Raw genomic sequence first — 8,528 nt, 5'->3', positions numbered from 1 at the left:
GCCAGGCCTTGGGCGATGTGGCCTTTTCCCTGGCCATGAGCTGAGGTCCTTTCTTCTGGAGAAGCTGTGGCTCCCCCATCGCTGGCAGTGCTCAAGGCCAGGCTCGTCAGGGCTTGGAGCAACCTGCTCTAGTGGAAGGTGACCCTGCCCGTGGCAGGGGGTTGGGACTGGATGAGCTTTAAGGTCGCTTGTAACCCAAACCAGTCTGGGATACTATGATTCTGTGACATGAAGAGCAAAAGCTGCGTGCTCACTGTGCTCAGGGCTGTGGTTTCAGCTCCTGGAGGAGCTTACCAGAGCCACCTTCCTTTGCCAGGTACAGTGGGAGCACGTGTCAGTGGCTGAGGGTGGGAGTCCCAGTGTGATATCCAGCCCAGCCACATCCAGTCCTCTGCAGCTGGGCAGGGATCCTGGTAAGAGAGCCACGCTCATACCAGCCTTGGGCTCTGGGGCGTCGAGAGAGCTGCCTCTCCAAAGGACGGGTAGTCTCGTTGCCGGAAGGGTGCTGGTCCATGCCGCTGGCAGCTTTATGGCCACTTACAGGTGGTTTCATTTCCAGCCGCAGCAAAACTTGAGGGTAACTTCAGGACAACAAGCCTCCTGAGCGAGATGTAAAATGGAAAAGTTGAATCTGAGATGGTATTTCCGCCCCCTGGAGTGGTCTGAGGGGATGCCCCGGGGCTGAGGTGCAGAAAGAAGGTGGAAACAACGGAAAGGCTGTCCCGGACGAGAGAGGGGTTGAGGTGATGGGGGCTCCTGAGGGAAACACTGCTCCCAGATTTCCAGGAGCCTGCAGGTCTACATTAGCTCCAAATGAGAGGGGTTTCCCGTAACGAAAATGCTGCTCCCAGCCCTGTAGGTGGCTGCAGAGGTTCAGAGCTGCGGTGTGGGGAGGGTGCCTCTCCCTGAGGAGAGTGTGTGGGGCTGTGGAAGTGGGTGGAAAGGGCTGTGTGTGAAATAAAGGTTTTGGGAACCTGTGGAACAGTGGAAGGGGAAGGTTTGAGTGGGAGACGGTGGCGTGGGGTGGTTTTGGGGGTAACTGGGGAAGGGGCTTGAAACCTGGGTTTGAGGGAAAGACAAAGCGGATGGAAGAGCTGACCTGAACAAACAGCTTCAGGGAAGCTTCAAGCACAGCATGACTGGCCTTGCCTCTTCCCTGTGCATTTTGCAGGCTGCAGTTACCTTGATTATTGATAGAGTTCCATTTTTCCCACATGAAGGGTGAATATTGCTTCCCCAGACAGCTGTTACCTCGCAGTAGCCGGTAAAACACCAAGAAAGTATGTTCAGAGGAAGGAATGGGTGGGTCTTGTGGCTCAGCAGGATCCCCTTTAGCACCCAAGCTATTTTCATACCTTTGGGGTTCCCCCCCCCCCCCCCCCCCCTCCCCCCCGCCTTGCTCTCTCCCCCTTCAACTTCCCCAGTTTGTTTCTTTATGATTTTTAAGGAAATTACTTAGGTTCGGTTTAGGGCATTCCTCCATCCCGGTTTGAGTGTTAGCCCGTTCCATCATCCTTCACTGTAATAACCGTATTTCGTGGTTTAAGCTGAGCCTGTAACCCAGAACCACACAGCCGCTCGCTCTTTCCTCTCCCTTCTTCCTCCCCCTGCTTCCCCTGAGCTCACCTGGTTTTGTCAAAGTTCATTCCTTGTTGGGATGATGGTCGGAGGGAAGTCAGGGTCAGTTGATGGTGACGTGAGGAGAGTTCTGCTGCTGCTGCTGGCTTTTCCCATGACTTTATTCTCCACTGATGATCATGACAGCACATTTCTTCTTTTCAAAGCCCAGAGTGGTGGGGATGGGCATCCAGCTGATGGGCTATAAAAGTGTTATATACCAGGCAACAGCATATAATTGAGTTCATTGGCTGTTTTCCCCCCAGACTGAATCTCCTTGAGGTACACACGGGAATTCCCCATCTTCCCCCATCACCCACCAAGTATATCCGGGTCCCTGAGCAAAAGCAGTCCCACGAGTGGGTCTGCCTTTACCTGAAGCAGGAATAACCCAGACCGTCTTCTCCAGCAAATTCTTCATGTGCACCACAGGAACTTTATCCCCTTCTACAGTATGTGAAAGTTCTGACTGGGCTGGGCCAGCCCTGTTGGCAGATCCTCTGGTGTTGACCAACCAGGTGGCCTTTGGTAAGTGTGTATCCCAATGCTTGAAAGTCCCACCACCCATTCCTCTCAGTGTAGTTTTTAACATCGTACCGTTCGATTTCCCAGAGGCTGGTGCATGGTAGGGGATGTGATATACCCACTCAATGCCATGCTCTTTGGCCCAAGCGTCTATAAGGTTATTCCAGAAATGAGTCCCATTGTCTGACTCAATTCTCTGTGGGGTGCTGTGTCACCACAAAATCTGTTTCTCAAGGCCCAGGATAGTGTTCCGGGCAGTGGCGTGGGGCACGGCGTGTGTCTCCAGCCATCCGGTGGTTGCTTCCACCACGGTAAGCACATGGTGCTTGCCTTGGCGGGTTGGTGGGAGTGTGATACAATCAATCTACCAGGCCTCCCCATATTTGTACTTCAGCCATCGTCCTCCATACCAAAGAGGCTTTAACCGCTTGGCTTGCTTAACTGCAGCACGTTTCACACTCATGAATAACCTTGGCAATAGTGTCCATTGTTAAGTTCACCCCTTGATCACGAGCCCATCTGTATGTTACATCTCTGCCTTGATGGCATGAGGTGTCTTAGCAACAGCTAAAAACACCGGTGTGTTACCGCATTATTCTCAGACTAAAGTCAAAAACACAGCACTGCACCAGCTAGTAAGAAGGATGAAAATGACTGCTACTGCTGAACCCAGCACACCATACTGATGAAGAGTCTCATTTGTCGGTTTTATGTGCGTGGTCTGGCTGTTGGGTGCCACTGGGATCCTGGCAAAGTGATCTGGGAGAAGCGGGAAGGAAAATATCCATGTCTGTGTGGTCTTAATAGTAATCAATCAGTGCACTGCGTGATATGCCTGCACTTTCTTGCTTCAGCAGGCGGCTTTAACCTCATTTAGGTCAGTGTGAATGTATCCTGGAGGGGTCATTTCCCAGATTTTCCCCCTCTGAAAGCTGGAAGATTTTGTCTTAGGGGGGATTTTTAACCTGAGAAGCAGTGAGACTAAACTGGATTGATTTAAGTGCTCTGGGACAGAGCAAAACAGAAAATAGTGCAAGGCATCGCTGCAGAGTTGATTACTTCTTGTGTAAGAGCCACTGCTTGGGGTTCATCTCCTTCTCCCCTCTGCATTAAACAGCTCTGAGCCCTGATGTTTTTTCGGCACTGGACCAGCTCGACCTTGGTGGGGTTCCAGCAGTGAAGATGAGTGGCATTGGTTGGTGTTGGCTGTGGTTGGAGAGAGAAACGCCCCCAAATGGACCCCAGTAACGTCCCCCCAGGTACAAAGGGCATGTGCCAGCCACTCTGTGGCTCTCAACAAGGTCCCGGCCTGGCCTCTCACGCAGGAATGACTCTTCCTGGTCAATCCTATGAAACATGCCTAATGATTGCATTTGATCCTGCCTACCCCTGCCTGTGTCTGGCAGCATCAGACCTGCAGCAGAACAGACCCTCAATGCAGGGAACGTGTAGCACAGGCAAGCCTGCTCCTCCACTCCTGGGGTTATCCCAGCTTTACTACGTTATTTTTCATGAGGATTCAAGAATTAACTGGGGAAATGAACTGGTGGCACCTTGTAAGCGGCGAGGAGAATCAGACAGGCCAACCCAATATGGGTGATAAGCAACTTCTACCTTATTTGTGACGCAGTTCACACATATATAGGAGTGGTATTCAGCCACTCCTTCTTGGCGCAACAGTATTGGTTAGCCCCCCCACAGCTTCCTCCACATTGTCCTCCCAGGTCCGGTCTCCGACCACCTGTGGGGGCCACCCCCTGCCTTGCTTGCACAGTCCTCCAGAACTCTATGGTCCTGCTCTTAGAGTCATTCTGCAACAATTCCCCCCTTTTTCTTTGTGCAAGCAAGGCATTATGGGTTATTCTGTTCACCTGTTTTATCACACAACTATAAACAAGTCTAATAGCTACGATGATTAACCTAATCATGATACATAAGTGCAATACTTTTAAACAGCAGTGTCTGACTCAACCTGTAATGCCCCGTGAAGACAACCATCTAGTTATTCTTAGGATATTGCTCATTTACTATTGCTGGGTAAGCTGAGCCAGGGTTCTCAGCTGTGCGTGCATCGAATTAACATAATCAGAGAGACTCATACAAGACATTCCATCAGACTCTTCACATCCATGTCCCTGTTCCAACAACAAAAGGTTCTGCAGTGTTGCATGTCTTACAGAGTCAACATTAAAACAAATCGGGAATTGCCTTCGATGTAGAATTGTCTGCTTAGCAACTCAGCAACCCAGTCTGCTTAGTTGAGCTGAAGCACTTACAGTGATTTGGCATATTATGATTGGATACATGTTTTGAAGACCCTTAGTGACTAACATATAATTGCTTAAACACAGCTGTGAGAACTCAACCTTGAAAGCTTGCCAACAGTCCACAGTTCTCATTAACTTGGTGAATTCCAGCCTCTTATCTTGCTTGCTTAAGCTTCTTCGGGCCTCCCATGGCCTTGCTGTATCTTTCAGGACTATTCAAAGTTTATGTACCACTTATGCATTCTCCTGTGAGAACACCGTCTCCACATCTTCCCCCTTTATGTTTTATATATGGTTTGGGTGGCTCTACTTGAGCAGGGGATCCGGGCTAGATTATATTTCCAACATACGCCAACTAGAGGCTGCCTGGGCCTGCCCCTTTTTTCTGCTGTATGGCTCTCTGATAACAGGCTGTATAGCTCTCTGATCCTTCACATCAAGGTCTGGCATGGCATGTGTCCCCACCGCTCCACGCCTGCTGGGTTGCAGCCAACAGCGGAGCTAAAGGTTCTTCTTGGTGGCAAACACAGAAGCCAACCCAGTCTTGCCCTTGATTGTGGTAGCAGGCATTTGGTCAGCCTCAGTCCTTGCACCTTGTTGTCAATGCACAGTTTCACCTGCTTCATCCAGTAACAAGTTGCTACTACAGCAAGGCACACACACATTTACATTAGCAGAGTAACTGTTACAGGGTGCAGCAGCATGTTGAAGATGCTGATGGCAGTGAGGGACTAGCCAAAGAAATTTCTTACCAGTGGAATTCTCCCCCCCTCTTAAATTTGTTCCATCACCTGCTTTATAACACTACCATTGTATTAAAATTTTTCTAGCTTTTGCCTTAGCATTTTCTAGCAGCTACTGCAAATTTCCATACTCTAACATCTCTTTTACAAGTGACAAATCTATACAGTACAAGGTGCAGTTTCTTATTAGCAACTAGCTAGTAAATACAGGTGGTTTTATACACAAAATCACAACCTCTAATAATAGCTATTTTACAAGCACACATATTCAGGATGTTACTTTTCAGTTGCCCCCAAGTGATGTTTTGCAGTTATTTGTTCTTTCTCTTCCTCTATCTCATTCTGCTTGGGGTAATCACGGTCAGCTCCTGTAGCTGAGGCATCAGGTTTATCCATTCGTCTGTCCAGCTCATGGCAAGGCTTGACAAACTTTGCAGGCAGTCACCATGGACCTGTAGGCAGGAGGACACCAATATACCCCCTCCCCCAGGTTATCAGTTCTTCAGTTCTTGAGAAGTAGACGGGTTAAACAGGTTAAGTGCAGCATCATTACTCTCTCTCCCTCCCCCCCTCTTTTTAAGTCCCTGCAAAAGCCATCATTACTCCCACTACAGTCCCACGTACAGAACGTGGCACAAGGACCCTGTGGAGACTAACAGCAAACCAGCTCCGAGAAGCATCACTGCAGTGCGAGGTGGCAGGCTCAACCTTAGCGGGCGTCCCCGCAGAGGCTCTGCCTCCCCCACATCGTATGAGGCTTGGGCTTTTATACTGACCAAAATGCACACTCATTCCGACACAGGTGGCCAGCCTGTGCTGGAAGAAGTGGCCAGCAGTATCTACAGAGGTCTCCAAGGGTTGATAGAAACCTGGACATACTTATATTTACCAACTTCTAGTACATGAGTATCACAGAGAAACTGTATGGGCTCCCCCTGTCAGTTGCAAGAAAAAATCATAACATACACAGCTTGAGTATAAGAGGATTGTAACGCATACGTGGTCACTGTTTGTCAGGCCTCCTTAACTATTTTGAGATCAAGAGCTTCCCACTCTTTAGCCCCCTGCTGTGTAGTAAACACAGGATATGCAAAGATGCCCATTGCAGAAAATTCCCCGGTAATGTTCACCTCTTTGATTATCCATTGTTACAACTGAGCGTCTCCAGGGCCAGTAAGTCTGAGCAGACCCACCCGGGAGACGAAGAGTCAGGGTCTGGAAGCAGAGGATATAAATCTGGCTCGGATTCAGGGGATTCGGGGGCTGATCCTGCGCCGAACTCGGGGTCTCCGGTGCTCGCAGCTGTGTCTTTCTTATCAGATGTATCTCGTTCGGTATGTAGCCATCTGCAGACCTGGCTCCTCCGTGACTGAGTTAAAAATTTTTTCACTCTAGGGCATAGTGGGTTGGAGAGGCTCGCGGTTCCTTTAAATCTCCCGCTCGCGCATGATCCCTATTTTCTACTGCGTGCTTCAAAGTGGCGCCGCAATCGATCCGGCGCCGAGGCACCGCCCTCTTTCTTTCGGATTCCTCGGCATTTATCATACGTATACCTTCTAATATACTTTCTCTGTCCTTTTCAAAGTCCCTACTTTCGGAACTGGGGTGGTGGGGGAGCAGGGGGTTGCACCTCCTCCGCGGCACCTTCTGATGGAAGGGGAGAAAAGGAAGGGGGTGGGGGTGGGGGGTGGGGGGAAACCCTGTGCTCCCGCGAGTTGGGGGGGGGAACGAGTTGTAATCTTCCCCCGGTTTCAACCGACCGGGGACGTCTGTTCCTAGTTTCTCCGTTGCTACCGCGGCAGTTTTCTTTTCTGCCTTGTATCTTTTTATACAGTTCATTACTTCCCTCCGTGGTTTACCGAGTTTCTTTGCCTTTTTATAATCATTAAGCACTGAGTCAAATAGTTCATCACCAAACTTTCGCCACTCACTCTCCTCAAATATTGTATTAGGATCTGCAAAAAAAATCCCTTAGCCTTCCCTAGCCGCTAGACCTGCTAGCTGCTTTAGAGTCTCAGGCTCAATTCCCCGCTTTATAAAAAGCACTGTAAAAAGTTCAGGGCTCAGTTCCCCGCTCTTATAAAAAGCACTGTAATAAGTCCAGGGCTACCTCTCGGTCCATTTTCATGGCCAGCCTTTTCCGGATCATCTTCTTCTGGGTCGTCCTGTAACCTCGGTCTCCGGATCGGCCTCCCGACGCAGCAGTGTCTGGTTCGCCCCAGCGGCGGATTCCTTTCGGTTAGTCCGAGCACCCGGGTCCGTCACGCCACCGCAGCAGCATTGCCCGCGCTTCCCGGCCACTGCCGCCGGCGCCGCTCACTCGCCGTTCCGGGTCCCCGTCGAGCGGGGCCGTGTATCCGGGTCCCCGTTAAACCGGGGCCCTGTATCCGGGTCCCCGTCGACCGGGGCCCTGTATCTGGGTCCCCGCTAGTCGGGGCCCTGTATCCCGGGTCCCCGCTAGTCGGGGCCCTGTATCTGGGTCCCCGTCGACCGGGGCCCTGTATCCGGGTCCCCGTCGACCGGGGCCCTGTATCCCGGGTCCCTGCTAGTCGGGGCCCTGTATTCCGGGTCCCCGCTAGTCGGAGCCCTGTAATCCGGGTCCCCAGCGACCAGGGCCCTGTAGTCTGCGTCCCTGTTCGGGCGCCATTTGTAAGCGGCGAGGAAAAGCAGACACGCTAACCCAATATGGGTGATAAGCAGCTTCTGCTTTATTTGTGACGCAGTTCACATATATATAGGAGTGGTATTCAGCCACTCCTTCTTGGCACAACAGTATTGGTTAGCCCCCCCACAGCTTCCTCCACATTCTCCTCCCAGGTCCGATCTCCGGCCACCTGTGGGGGCCACCCCCTGCCTTGCTTGCACAGTCCTCCAGAACTCTATGGTCCTGCTCTTAGAGTCATTCTGCAACAGCACCTAAAGACTAGATTTTATGGGGAGGAAAAAAAATATTAACGTAGGGACAGCATCTGCAACCAATGGGATTCACCTTCTTCTACCCCATAAATATTAATTTTGGCATTTTGAGCCTGTGTCGTGGAGCCAACATCATGGAGCCCCTTGAGAGGCAGGAGGGAAGTCTGCACTGGAGATGTGTCATGGTTTCAACCCAGCCGGCAGCTAAGGACCACGGGGCCACTTGCTCACCCCTGTTCTGTTCCCCTGGGTCAGCTGTCCTGTCTCTGCTTCCTCCTGGCTTCCCCTCCTCCCTGGCAGAGCATGAGACTCAGAAAGTCCTTGGTCAGACTAAACATTACTTAGCAACAACTAAAAACATCGGTGTTATCAGCGTCGTTCCGAGGCTAAAGTCAAAAACACAGCACTGCACCAGCTACTAAGAAGGAGAAAAATGACGGCTACTGCTGGACCCAGGACA

This window comes from Pezoporus flaviventris, unplaced genomic scaffold (genome assembly GCF_033815535.1).
Source record: "Pezoporus flaviventris isolate CSIRO_AGI_PZ_B2104156 unplaced genomic scaffold, CSIRO_AGI_Pfla_v1 ptg000002l, whole genome shotgun sequence".
NCBI classification, from domain to species: Eukaryota; Metazoa; Chordata; class Aves; order Psittaciformes; family Psittacidae; genus Pezoporus; species Pezoporus flaviventris.
Note: the sequence above shows the minus strand (reverse complement) of the source record.